Genomic DNA, 15,733 nt, shown 5'->3' on the forward strand with positions numbered 1-15,733 from the left:
TACTTGACATTAATGAAATGAGTTGAGTTGAGTTGAGTTGAGGTGAGGTGAGGTGAGGTGAGGTGAGGTGGGGTTTAACGTCGTGTTATTGTACTCATACAGCGGTACATGCAACACAATAGGTCAAATTTGTGTCAGACGCAATAAAGTAACAGGCCCCAGAATTCATGTTACTGCACTCACGAAAGTTCACAATATTGTCACTGTTAAATGTCTTGACAGAGTCCTGTCTCAGATCTTGAATCTTGTCTGTTTTGCCGTAAAAGGCGACTACGCTCGTCGTAAGAGGCGACTAACGGGATCAGGTGGTCAGGTTCGCTGTTTTGGATGATGCATGTCATCGTATCCCAATTGCGTGGATCAATGATTATGATGTCAATCACTGGATTGTCTGTTCAAGACTCGATTATTTACAGACGGCTGGCATATTGCTGGCATATTGCTGAGTGCGGCGTTAATAAACAAACACACAAACAACATAGGTTGAAGTACGTGAGTGAGGTTTCACGCTGCCTTCATCAATATCCCAGCCATACCACAGCGGAGGTCACCAACAATGGATATACATATATGTTTGAGGACTCGTCCCTGGGCCTTCGGCTTCATATGCCAACGTTAAGCAAAGGGTAAACATCTATGAAAAGTGCTACTTTGAGCATTCAAGTCAGACTGAAACATGGATATAATTGAAATACTGCTAACGACGTATGCTCAACGCATTCACTCTTTTGAAAGCGACCCGTGAAGATCCGGGGTAAAATAGGTCTTCAGCAACCCATGCTTGCCGTAAAAGGTGACAAGTATGTCATCGATCCAATTTGCGTGGATCGATGCTCATGATATTAATCACAGGATTGTCTGGTCCAGCCTCGATTATTTACAGACCGCCGTCATATAGCTGGAATATTGCTGAGTGTGGCGTTAAACAACAAACCAACCAGCTTTTGAAAGCGGTGAATTATTGAATGAAGCGGACATATAATATCACTGAAATCACCATCTTTATTGTCGTACTCGTAAAGATTCTATGGTATCCGTATGACATCGTTGTACGAGGATACGTAAGTATCTGCCACGCAATTAATGAACGAAGAAGGTTGGTTGGTTGGCTGGTTTGTTGTTTAACGCCACACTCAGCAAAATATTCCAGCTTTATGACGGCGATCTGTAAATAATCGAGTCTGGACCAGACAATCCAGTGATTAATATCATGAGCATCGATCCACACAATTGGGATCGATGACATGCATCAACCCAGTCAGCGAGCCTGACCACTCGATCCCGTTAGTCGCCTTTTACAAGCATAGTCGCCTTTTACGGCAAGCATGGGTTGCTGAAGACCTATTCTACCCCGGATCTTCACGGGTCACAGGAGTGCGCTTCGACAGACGCTTCTGATCCTCAAAACACATCTGTGACGCCTAGCTAGTTTCAGCGACCAATTGGATATGTAAAATAGGTCTTCAGCAACCCATGCTTGCCGTAAAAGGCGAATATCGAATGTCGAAAGATGCTACGAACGGGATCGGGTGGTCAGGCTCGCTGACTTGGTTGATGCATGTCATCGTATCCCAATTGCGTGGATCGATGCGTTTGATGTCAATTACTGGATTGTCTGGTCCAAACTCGATTATTTACAGATCGCCGTTATATGGCTTGAATATTACTGAGTGAGGCGTTAAACAGCAAACAAAATCACAAAATCTAAAAGAACGGTGAACAACAACAACAAATAATATCATGGGGAGTATAACATTCAAAGTAGGATATGTTTGATTAAACATAATGCAGGGGTCTTATATATATGCAGGGGGTTATATATGTGTTCATATTGAAAAGCTAGACACCCACGTGTTATGATATCGGACCATCCTTGTGCCTCCAGGATGAATATAAATGCATCTATTTTAAGGGTAACTCCTTTGAACAACTGTTCAACGGAGCTCACATCTTTGTGTCATGTCGATGGTTGACCTACTTTTCTTTTAACTATTGTAAACAGGTCTAGTTCAGAAAGGGAACCAGATATTGTCTGACTCGACTGTAGGACATATCCTCGGTACGGGCCGTGTGTTGTATAACATTTTATGTGATGTCCTGTAGCGTTCTATCAACATGTGGTGTGGCTGAACATGCGTGCGGGCATTGAGACTTAGTGCACTTGTCCTCTGTGAGTTCAACTTCGAAGAAATGTATCTTGAAAACAGGTTTTTTTTAATGAAGACTGCATTAATTTGTTTTTTAGTACCTATATATCATTTAAGATAAAGGTTGATGAATAGAGGATAGTCATATTTTCTGACTAGATACGATTGTTACGCCATTCATATGTGTTATAGGGGCGGTGGGGTAGTCTAGTGGTTAAAGCGTTCCCTCGTCAGGCCGAATACCCGGCCTCGATTTCCGACATGGGCACAATGTGTGAAGCCCAAGTTTGGTGTCCACCGCCGTGATATTGCTGGAATATTGCTAAAAGCGGAGTAAAACCATACTCACTCATTGTCTATTATTTGAAGCAGCGATGTGACGGATAGCTTTACCAACAACATACATTACGACAAAAGAAAGTGAACCTATCATTTTTAGTACTGATTGCCGATACTTGTAAAACAATAAGAACTGGGTCTATTATTGGAATCTTTTGGAGGAAATATATCATTGGTAGCTAGAAATAACAAATATAACTTGTTTGTTTGTTATTTAACGCCGCACTGAGCAATATTCCAGCTATATGACGGCGGTCTGTAAATAATCGAGTCTGTACCAGACAATCCAGTGATTGACATCATGAGCATGGATCTACACAATTGGGATACGATGACATGCATCAAGCTTGTCAGCGGGCCTGACCACCCGATCACCCGACCACCGTTAGTCGCCTCTTGGGTTGCTGAAGACCTATTCTAACTCGGATACTTTCGGGAACATTAGAACTGGACCTTTTGCGTGTAGCTATACACCGAAGAATATTCGTCTAACGTAACTGGGTTTATTATTTTGAGCTCTGTCATAATCGATAGCTTTACGTAGAAGACAATAGATTTATTGGCTGCGGAGAGATTTCAAGGACTATACCCGAATCCTTGGGTGTCTTTGTACCAGGTCAGTGTGAGAACAGACATTTACTGTATTAACGATAAGAGGTCAAACATGCCGTGCTTGACACATGTCCTTGAAAACACAATACAAGGCTTCTTTTGATGAAAATAATAACATGCGAGTCAACAAGTCGGCCATGCATCACCGCAGATGTTTACACCGCCAGCTCGATCTAAACTACACTACCGGGCAAAAGAAGTTTACACCTATGTTTTATGATGGCCCAGAATGAACCAAACAAGAAATGGTTATTCGATGGTGAAATATTTGATACATTACATTCATCATAGCAATGCTTGAGGAACTTTGGGATTCGCAATTCCACACTACACAGTTATGAGCGGAGTGAAGCATGCATTGCCCTGATCAGTGTGTGCGGATACTTTCTTTTGTCCGGTAGTTTAGTAGGCTACAGTTTTCACGAGTTTATTTTCTGACGCACCTTTTCATAATTTTTGAAACGTGAATTATGTCAGCGCTGTGGGTGAATTCCAGTCACGCGACACTGAGTATACCCCTGAAATTAAACTTACCCAGAGATGTAGATAAAGCTATTTCTATCCGATGGTGTAAAATTAAATACAGATTTAAAACTGGTTTGAAAAATAGACAGTTCTAAGTTCAAAGAGTTTGCATAAAAGAACAGTACGATTTTGCAACATTTTATCGTTCGCCGTTAATCGTATACTGTTCGAAAATTATAATATTTTATAGCCATCTAATGTGAACGGGGAAAATGATGCTTAATATCTGAATGACAATGATATATCATGTTATGATTTGGGGGTCGGTGGGGTAGTCTAGTGGTTACAGCGTTCGCTCGTCACGCCGAAGATCAAGGTTCGATTCCCCTCATGGGCACAATGTGTGAAGCCCAAGTTTGGTGTCCACCGCCGTGATATTGCTGGAATATTGCTAAAAGCGGAGTAAAACCATACTCACTCATTGTCTATTATTTGAAGCAGCGATGTGACGGATAGCTTTACCAACAACATACATACATAGAAAGTGAACCTATCATTTTTGGTACTGCTGGCCGATACTTGTAAAACAATAAGGACTGGGTCTATTATTGGAATCTTTTGGCGGAAATATATTATTGGTAGCTAGAAATAACAATTATAACCTGTTTGTTTGTTGTTTAACACGCCGCACTGAGCAATATTCCAGCTATATGACGGCGGTCTGTAAATAATCGAGTCTGTACCAGACAATCCAGTGGTTGACATCATGAGCATGGATCTACACAATTGGGATACGATGACATGCATCAAGCAAGTCAGCGGGCCTGACCGCCCGATCACCCGACCACCGTTAGTCGCCTCTTGGGTGGCTGAAGACCTATTCTAACTCGGATCCTTTTGGGAACATTAGAACTGGACCTTTATCGTGTAGCTATACACCGAAGAATATTCGTCTAACGTAACTGGGTTTATTATTTGGAGCTTTGTCATATTTCTGGTGTCCCCGCCGTGATATTGCTTGAATATTGCTAAAATCGGCGAAAAACCACACTCACTCATGATTTGTGTGTTTATTCATAACCTTACACATTCGAAACGGAAAGTAGCTTGACTAAATAACTTGGGGTGATATCTCAGAACAGAATAATCCCGCAGAATTTCACATTCTGTGTAGTGCGTATTCACTCACCAACATCTAGAATGCTTATCGAACAGTTGTCAAGTGTGTTTGTGCGCGTTATACATTTGTACTTCCAAGCCCCCCTCCCAGCTAAAAAAACCCCAAACAAATAAAAACAAAAACAAAACAAACATGGTATTTTTACGGATATACGTTTTTCGGATTGACCAAGCCGAGGCGAGATTATTTGTTCAAGCATTCGCTTGTCACGCCGAAGGCCGGGTTCAATTTATTCAGTGGGTGTAATGCGCAAAGGCAGTTATTGATGTTCACGCTATGGTGTACCCGGAATATTGCTGAGAGCGGAGTAAAACAATACTCAGTCGCTCATCCCCTCAGGTCCCATGCACCAGTAATATAACTTTTACATGAACATCTAATGTTATATTCGATGCAATTTGAGAGGACGATACAACAGACCTTTGTTTTGCTTGTTAAGGCTAAACCATTTAGCCAAACTAAACCATTTATAGAGACACGTTTTGATGTCTCCTGTGCCACTTTAAGCCACTGTGAATGTTTATATGATCTCCTTGGCCTATGTTATCTACCTTGCCCCAGGGATCAGCCGATTGACTGGATGACTTTATGAACGTGATCTATGTGATCTACCTTCCTCCCGGCATCAGCTGATAGACTCGATGACTGAAGCTGACTGCAAAGGGCAACTTCGATCAATGATTGGTGATCGATAACGTGAGCAGCAGTTGTGACCTGTTTTTATCAGGTGTTTTATGGATTTTTCCTCTCAAAACTTGAAGACGGTGGTGGAAAATCCCCCTAAAAAAGCACGTTTAATTGTTTTTATCTCTTGTGTAAACATATGTTCGGTAGGCATTAAAAAATAAATATGTTATAATTCAGTGTCATGAGGGCCAAGTTCTCGAACAATTATTGAAACATGCTGTCGCGATGGGTTTAATATATTGTGTCGGGACATGCATGAAAGCACTTTGTGATGCATTTTATTGCTAAATGGGGTTTTCAGACACGACGTAAAAACTATCAAGTGAGAATTATTTTGTTTTCTTCTTACCAGATTTTTACGGTCAGTGTATCAGCAGTCGTCTTCAGCCTCCAACACATGCAAATGTAACATCCGCCCAAAGTCACAAAATAGTTTGTTTGTAAAAAACATTTTACGGTATTTAGCCGTATAAGGCCAAGTACGATAATAATAATAATAAGTTACCAATCTTTTTCTTACGTTAATTAATAAGAACATCTGAAATTCAGCGTTTCGACTCGACGCACAAGCCTAACCCCATTTTTCTCGGAACGCCCACACCAAATGCCAGTTGCAGTTCTGCGTGGGTTATTTCAGTTTGTCAATGGGTGTCTTGTGTTGTGGTATAGAAGTGCTCGATACGGGCCCTAGTTTGCTCTACTTTTTGGAACATGTTTTCTCTACTTTGTACTAGATGTATGCCCTGATTTGCTGACAGCGCAGTCTGTCCCGTTACGAGGTCTAAATCAGCACAGTCGCGTCAAATTGACCTCCAGATAAAGAACTTTATCAGCTAAGAATGAGAATAAAAACATTCGGTAAACTTTTTAAGATAAAATGGTAAATGATGTAGTTAAGGCAGATGGACTGGGACAATATGTATATTCAAGATGACTGCTCTTAAATAGCGACCTGTATGTGTGTGTGTGTGTGTGTGTGTGTCCGTGTGTGTCCGTGTCCGTGTGTGTGTGTCCGTGTGTGTGTGTCCGTGTGTGCGTGCGTGTGTCCGTGTGTGTGCGTGTGTGTGTGTCCGTGTGTGTGCGCGCGTGTGTGTGTGTGTCCGTGTGTGTGTGTGTGTGCGCGCGTGTGTCCGTGTGTCCGTGTCCCTGTGTGTGTGCGTGTGTCCGTGTGTCCGTGTGTGTGTGTCCGTGTGTGTGTGTGCGTGCGTGTGTCCGTGTGTGTGTGTCCGTGTGTCCGTGTGTGTCCGTCCGTGTGTCCGTGTGTGTGTGTGTGTGTGTGTGTGTGTGTGTGTGATATGCCCTTGCCAACTAATTGTCAGTGAGTGAGTGACTAGGTTTAGAATTGTGAGTGAGTGAGTGGTTGGGTGAGTGAGTGAGTGAGTGAGTGACAAGGTTTAGACGCTAACATCAGCACGACGGGGTATGTATGGTTGTCAAAGTGGCTACAGAAGTTAGGACTTGGCATGACACATAATTGGGACTTGAATCTAGGTCATCAGAATGACGATTCAACACTATTAGCACTGGGCTACCCACCGCAAATTTGGAAACGCACTTAATTGATGGACGGGCTGACCTATTCAAAAAGTATTTATAAAGATTATCTAACCGAGGTGAACTCGGGTGGCCTAGAGCCGCAATTTGCTGTCCGGAAACCTTTGATCATAGGTTCGAATCCCAGTTCGCCCCGATTATGTTTCTAGGTTTGTCAGCACCACACCCGTGCTCGTGGGTTTCACCGAAGTGGTAAACGAGACCTGCATTACTTCAGGCTTTCCTCCCACACGAAGCTGACACGCCGTGATATAACTGGAATACGATCAAAAGCGGCGTTAAACCCAACTCAAATAAAGGTAAACCCAGTGATATCGAGTTTCAGATTTAGGGCAATTTCTTTTCAAACGAAGGAGACGTAACACTAAGCGGTTCAACAGCTTCCAACTGGTTGTGCGTACTTTGCGCTCGGTGAAACCCCACACTACTGTCCTCGTTTCTGGACAAGCCTGGTCTGGGAGTTATTCAACGGTTGGGGACAAAGGTCAAGATGACAGGCATGGCAAGATAACTTGTGCTTCACATTTATCAAAATACTGTCCCACTTCTTGATCTACGTTGAATAGCAGAATACAGAATGAAACCCACTTATCACGCAGTGTCAATTACCCAAATGGGGGCGGTCGGATAGCCTCGTGGTTAAAGCGTTCGCTCGTCACGCCGAAGACCCGGGTTCGATTCCTGACATTGGTACAATGTGTGAAGCTCATTTCTGGTGTCTCCCGCCGTGATATTGCTGGAATATTGCTAAAAGCGGCGTAAAACCATACACACTCACTCAGTCAATAACCCAAACGTACATACGAGTTTAGAGTTGTCAACCGATCTCGATGGGTATAGTGTGATGTACCTGTGTATGAACCTATGTACCCGAGTCGACAGCAAGGGATACATAGGTTAACACACAGGGTACATGACACCATAAGCCCCGAGGGATCGGTTGACAACGAACTCCGGAATATGTTTCAAATCCGGAATATATATATATAAAGCGTTGCATTTTGACAGCTAGCAGACGACGCAAACCAAATTACTTTCCTTTACCCAAAGCATTCGGATAAACATCGGTTCATGACAGCTCAACGATACTCATGCGAGATAAGCAAGTTACCTAAGTTGTGTTCCGATTGTTTTCTTGGCGTGGAAAATAATTGCCCGTTCCTTAACCAATCAGAAGCTTGTACTTTAATGTAAGGCGAGATAAGTACATTTCGTTGTCCAGTAAGTGCTAATCAGTAGGGGCTTTCCTCCAACGTCAAGCTGACGCGATTTGATATAACTGATATACTGTTCGAAGCGTCGTTAAAGTCAACTCACTCACTCACTCACTCACAGTCTCCTTGTTCGTCAAGTAAAGCTGCTTGTCAGGGGAGTTGTTGAGGGGTTGAGCCTATTAAAAGGCCTTTTGGATAACCACACATCCCTTCAAATAAGGTGCATTTTGGTCAAAGACTGATGGTAAAGTAAATTATTGTAAATAATTAAATATTCATTGTGTTGCGCCTGTATTGACTGAACTATAAATGTTCAGTTGCAGTGTAATTATACTCGCAGTTCCATCAGTCCTTCAAGTACAGAGAAGGTGAGGTGGGGTGAAATGGGGTTTAACGTCGCGTCCAAGATTATTGCACTTGCGACGTGCATGTACGTGTGTGTGTGTGTGGCTGCATGTACTAGTCCGGACTAATGCCGATTTATAGTGCTAGCCCACTGAGATACCATGCCGCAGTTTAACATGAATATCCCACTCAGACTCAGTAGCCGACCGAGCCGTGCCGACCAGTCCTTGTTTTAGCCCCTTAATGCCGAGCGCCAGACAGGGTAAAACAAGTACAATCTTTTAACGTCTTTTGGTATGACGCGGCCTCGGATCAAACCCCGGACCCTCCGCTCTCCGGGCGGACGCTCTACCACTAGACCACGGAGGCGGTCGTCAAGTACAGAGAAACCTGGAAGGCTCTGTTAGGAAACCCTGACGTCAGAACGTTCTTTGTTGAGGTGCGGTGAAATGGGGTTTAACGAATATGATTACTGCACTTATATAACGACTTGCGTGCGTGCGTGCGTGTAGTTGTACTACTCAGGACTAATGTCGGTTTTATAGTGCTAAGCCAATGAGATACCATATGGCAGTTGAACATGGATACCCCACTCAGACACAGTATACTGACTCCGAGCCGACCAGTTCTTGTTGTTTCCCTTTAATGTCAAGCGCCAGGCAGGGTGACAACAAGTACCATCTTTTACTGCCTGTTGGTAGGACGCTACCGGGATCACAACTACCGACCTTCCCCTCTTCGGCCATACGCTCTATACAATTGACCACGGAGGCGGTCTCCTGCGTTTGAAAGTCTACGTATAAACACATGGAATTCTTCGAACAAATACTTAATCCAATAATTAACGGTCGATCAATCCGTGAACTACAAGTGTTTGTTCTGTCGTTTGTTATTTAAAGCGACACTAAGCATTATTATAATTATATAACAGCAGCCTGTAAATTAAAGAGTCTAAACAATCCAGTGATCGATATTGCGAGCAACGTAACCGTGGGGGTACGGTGACACGCAATTAACCAAGTCACGAAACACAGGTTTCTAGGATCCTCACCTATATGTAAGTGGTAAACGTCTCAGACCTGCATTGTCCTTTCCTCCCACATTAGGGGACACGGGTGGCCCAGTCGTCTAAGGCGCCGCGATTCGCTGTGCAGAGTTGCATCCCTTGGGCACGCCAGAAACCTATGATTGTGGGTTCGAATCCCGGTTCGCCCCGATTATGTTTCTAGGTTTGTCAGCACCATACCAGTGCTCGTGGGTTTCACCGAAGTGGTAAACGTGTGAGACCTGCATCACTTCGGGCTTTCCTCCCACATTAAGCTGACACGAAGCGATATAACTGGAATACTGTCAAAAGCGGCGTTAAACCCAACTCACTCACTCACTCACTCCTCCCACATTAAGTTGGCACGCCGTGGTATAATTGGATCAACTCACTCACTCACTCTAGGAACCTGTTCTAACCAGGAATCCCCGCGGGGTAAACGGAGAGTGTGTCACCCTGACAGGAAGTAGTCAGTCGGCAGAACGTTCTCTGGGCATAATGCCCGTAAGTAGCTTTGTTATTATATGGCCAGTGTGATGTGCTTGGATCGGAAATGTCAGTAGGCTATCGCTAATGACTGAATGGATAACTGTAGCTTGTGTTATCAGGACTAATGATTAGTACAGGTAAATAAGGCAAATAATCGCGGAAAGCTTGAATGTACTTTTTGTACTTTGTCATTTAAGGACAATCAAGACTTGACGCTTACATCTTGCACAATCATTTGTCGTCCTGGAAACAAGAGGTGAGTGAATGAGTTCATGTTCAACGTCTATCACAGAAGGTTAAGATATTCAGGGAGAAAGCTCTAGCCGCAGACGTTTACGACTTTGATGACACTGTATGGTGGTCCCTATGACAGACAAAGGATATTAACCGTGCTAATCACGGGTTCGAACCAGAATAAGCGGATCCTTGCAACTAGGAATTCACCTCTCCAAAAAGCGACCTGAGCATTGAGGAGGACAAACGTTCACAGAACGTAATCCAGGCGCACTATCACTAAGAGATGACAACGTTCTATCGGTGAGCATTCTATGATTAATTTGTTTACCTTTTGAGAACATTGATGTGACCCGAACCACCCCAACATAATCTCAATAGTTTATGAATTATTGAGGAATGGGATTCGTTTAACAAAATAATTTCTTGAGGTTGTCAACATTTTCACAATTAAGTTGGGATTTGGTTGCGTAGGGGTAGGTATCAAAAGTTATGGAAAGTATTTTTAATCCTACTGACATTTTGAGCTGCTCCCTAAGAGGCGAAGACCGCCTCCGTGGTCTAGTGGTAGAGCGTCCGCCCGAAGCGGAAGGTCCGGGGTTCGATCCCCGGTCGCGTCATACCAAAAGACGTTAAAAGATGGTACTTGTTGTTACCCTGTCTGGCGCTCGGCATTAAGGGCTAAAACAAGGACTGGTCGGCTCGGAGTCAGTATACAGTGTCTGAGTGGGATATTCATGTTAATCTGCGGCATGGTATCTCAGTGAGCTAGCACTATAAATCGGCATCAGTCCGGACTTTACAAGCAGCCAAACAAACACACACGTACATGCACGTCGCTATAGAAGTGCAATAATCTTGGACGCGACGTTAAACCCCATTTCACCTCACCTCACCACCTAAGAGGCGACTCCGGTGATCAGGCTCCGTGACGTATCGATTATTATAGCTGTGATGTTGCTGGAATATTTCTGAATGCGGGGTAAAACAACAACCAAATTATAGATGGTAGAAGCCAGTATATATCCACATTCCGTCAACGCTCGCCAACATTGCATATACAATCCTGAAGAGCATACTGAAGGTCCTGACCGACGGCATCAATATTAACTAAGCAGTGACTAGCGAGGTCAAGATTTACGAGGTCCTGACCGACGGCATCAATATTAACTAAGCAATGACTAGCGAGGTCAAGATTTACGAGGTCCTGACCGACGGCATCAATGTTAACTAAGCAATGACTAGCGAGGTCCAGATTTACCAGGTCCTGACCAATGGCATCAATATTAACTAAGCAATGACCAGCGAGGTAAAGCTTTACGAGGTCCTGACCAACAGCATCAATATTAACTAAGCCATGACTAGCGAGGTAAAGACTGACGAGGTGAAGATTTACGAGGTCCTGACCAATGGCATCAATATTAACTAAGCCATGACTAGCGAGGTAAAGACTGACGAGGTGAAGATTTACGAGGTCCTGACCAATGGCATCAATATTAACTAAGCAATGACAAGCGAGGTAAAGACTGACGAGGTCAAGATTTACGAGGTCCTGACCAATGGCATCAATATTAACTAAGCAATGACTAGCGAGGTAAAGACTGACGAGGTGAAGATTTACGAGGTCCTGACCAACGGCATCAATATTAACTAAGCAATGACTAGCGAGGTAAAGACTGACGTGGTCAAGATTTACGAGGTCCTGACCAACGGCATCAATATTAACTAAGCAATGACTAGCGAGGTAAAGACTGACGAGGTGAAGATTTACGAGGTCCTGACCAACGGCATCAATATTAACTGAAGATCTACACGCTCAAAGTCCAGAAACACGAGATCTGCACACTGGAGTCCTGAAGATCTAGACGCTCCAGCTCAAAGTCTAGAAAAACGAGATCCCCGCAACGTGGTTGGTTGGTTGGTTGGTTGGTTGTTTTACGCCGCACTCACCAATATTCCAGCTATATGACGGCGGTCTGTAAATAATCGAGTCTGGACAGACAATCCAGTGAATAATATCATGAGCATCGATCCACGCAATTGGGATCGATGACATGCATCAACCAAGTCAGCGAGCCTGACCACCCGATCCCGTTAGTCGCCTTTTACGACAAGCAAAGTCGCCTTTTACGGCAAGTATGGGTTGCTGAAGACCTATTCTACCCCGGAATCTTCACGGGCCCCGCGCAACGTGGACGCCACTATATGTGATCGCTGTAGCTTTGTAGCTCCAACTGACCAGTTAAACAGAGCGAGGAGATCTTCACGAACAACGATATTGCTGAAGCTTTGTAAAAACGTGCCTATCGCACGTCCTTTAACGTTACCAGCTTTAGATATAGCAATGGGACAATAGCGGGAAAAAACAATATATAATTCTATATTAATTATTTAATCATTTCGTAATCACATTTATTTCAGTTAGCTAGTTTTAGTCAACTAGTCGGCATTGGTTGCCTCAAAGAATGTCCAAGGGATTTCTTTAACAAAGAAAACTAAAGGCAAGTCTATAACAAGTCTATGTTTTAAATATATGAGTCGTAGGGCTGCGATCGCTTTGCGCAACCAGAGCCAGATCATTAAATATACGACCACTCTAAATATTTTCATAGTTATTAAATTTAAAAAAAATATAAATCCAGAGAGGGGCACATGTCTGAGTGACCTAGGACAAAAACCGCAGGAGACATTGACAGTGTCTATGAATGCATCCGGCCTGCCTTCTGGGCACGCTCTCGAGGTCAACGCTGGTGTGTGGGCGGATATTTATTAGTCATTCCATTGAGTAAACTAGCGACATACGATTAGATATGCTGAAAATAGAACATGTCTTTGGGATGATATCACATTAAAAGATCTACATGGGATGAAGTTGTACCTGTTTGAAGTTCCCAATCTGGTGTATTCAACTAGTCAGCATGTGGTTTATTTTACGGATATGCATTTTGGGAGTCACCGACTACGTTTTTGTATTTGAGGTTGGATCGACTAACCACGTTTGTAAATATATTTTTAAAATGACTGAGACAGTCTTAGTGAAAAACAATGTTTACCGCGCGATAACGAATATACGTCTTTGCACTTTGCCTTCTATAAACAAACCCCCAAATAACGTGCACTTGACGACTGGTGTAGATGGGATAGGCTGTATCCTGATTCCAGGACATATTAATTCATAATACAAGTTTATGATATTACCTTGATGTTGTATGTGGTTAGAGTGAGTGTTTGTTTGTTGTTTAACGCCGCACTGAGCACTATTCCAGCTATATAATACTACTAATACTAATACTAATACTACTAATAATAATAAAGCAACAAAACCATTTCCATATCCAGTAGAAATCTCTGCATAAAACCATTGTACGATTCCGACTATACCATGAGCATGTGATCATGAATCACTATCAAAGAGTAAAAATAGTAATGATACCAGGAGTTCGCGAGAACATTTATGACCATGTTAGTGTAAGAACGGAACCCCCTTGCCCTGTGTCAAAAGCTAACACTTTCTATTAGCCCCCCCCCCCCCCCCCCCCCCCCCCCCCAATTTCACACCTGGGTAAGTATAGCTGTCTACTATTTATCGTAAAAGTAAAAGTCAAATGAATTCTTCTTAACATTTCCTCTTCCAAACATTACAACGTTTGTTTTCGAGATATTTCCATCAAGTTTCCACCTGATACAATAGAGATTAAAAGCATCAAATGATTTCTGAAGAAACGCAGCTGGTGTTTCACCGAGAACAATGTCGCCAGGATAAAGTGACAGGAGGAACTAGGCACAGATATATACGACACAATTGTCACAATAACTCTCTCACACTCATGTGTCTTTAACCGGGGTTTCAGGTCATTCAGAAATATAGAGAGAATATATAAGTAGCGGACAGAGGTATTCACCTTGACGTACACCGGAGAAACTTGTGAAAAGATCGGACGGCTAGCTTCTTACTTTGACATACAATTTCTTATCGCTATACATATTTTTACAAGGAATAAGAATTTTCAATCCTTGCCGTGTTTAATTAGTTTTGACCAGGGTCAACGTAATCACATGAAACATGTGTGAATACCACCGTTCTTTTAGATTTTGTGATTTTGTTTGTTGTATAAAGCTTCACTCAGCAATATTCCAGCTATATGACGGCGATCTGTAAATAATCGAGTCTGGACCAGACAATCCAGTGATTGATATCATCCACGCCATTGGGATACGATGACATGCATCAACCATGTCAGCAAGCCTGACCACCCGATCCCGTTAGTCGCCTCTTTCGACAAACATAGTCGACTCTTACGGCAAGCATGGGTTACTGAAGACCTATTCTCTACCCGGATCTTCACGGGCCCGTTCGTTTAGCTAAAGACGAGCGTAGGGAGTGATCTGATCCCCCTACACCGGCCCTGTGCGACATGTGAGACTGCTGTTTGTGACACAGTTGTTAGTGTATGTTTCACCTCTTTGTATGTGTTCTGTATGGAATACTGTAAGGGACATTCTCGCGATCTCGCATTCTCGCGATCTCGACCTTTGGAAACGAGGTAAATATGCCCAAAACACGAGAATGCGAGATCGCGAGAACGCGAGATTTAGCCAAAATCTCGCGTTCTCGCGATCTCGCATTCTCGTGTTTTTGGTACATAGCAGTTTTTGTCAAAAGTCGAGATCGCGAGAATGTGAGATCGCGAGAATGTCCCTTACAGTATTCCATAGTTCTGACATAGCTTTTATATTGTTTGTTTAGCTGCTGTGACCAAATGAATGACAAGAACATCTGATAATGTTCCCATGCCGAACGTATACAGTTCTAATATGTATCGACATGTAAGCTATCGATAGATCTATGCATTCACCCGAATTTCTTTCCTTGAAAAGGTTGTTAATTTTGAGGTATCGAATGTAATTAGATTGTAACTCCACCAATGCAGTCCATCATAGTTAGGCTCAGGGCTTTTTAACCACCCCACACTTATGTAAATCTGTGGTCAGGCTGGTCCGGTTAAAGGCCACGTTAATGCAGTTCAGTATGACATATCAAGAGCTGTAGCCAATTGGCAGTCCGTGGGTCAGTTGACACAGCTACAGGTCATCTCTACACGTACCTTTCACGTTTTGGCTTGTGTGCCCTTTGATAACGCCTCGCATGTGTTATTGGTATATGACCCCGCTAGGAATCCGGGTACAAAGGTAGGTACTCAGCAACCCGTGCTTGTATGAGTGAGTGTGTGAGTTGGGTTTAACGCCGCTTTTAACAGTATTCCAGTTATATCGCGGCGTGTCAGCTTAATGTGGGAGGAAAGCTCGATGTGATGCAGGTCTCACACGTTTACCAGTTCGGTGAAACCCACGAGCACGGGTATGGTGCTGACAAACCTTGAAACATTTTCGGGGCGAACCGGGATTCGAACCCACAATCATA

Source organism: Haliotis rufescens, unplaced genomic scaffold (genome assembly GCF_023055435.1).
Source record: "Haliotis rufescens isolate VD_foot unplaced genomic scaffold, xgHalRufe1.0.p SCAF_2, whole genome shotgun sequence".
NCBI classification, from domain to species: domain Eukaryota; kingdom Metazoa; phylum Mollusca; class Gastropoda; order Lepetellida; family Haliotidae; genus Haliotis; species Haliotis rufescens.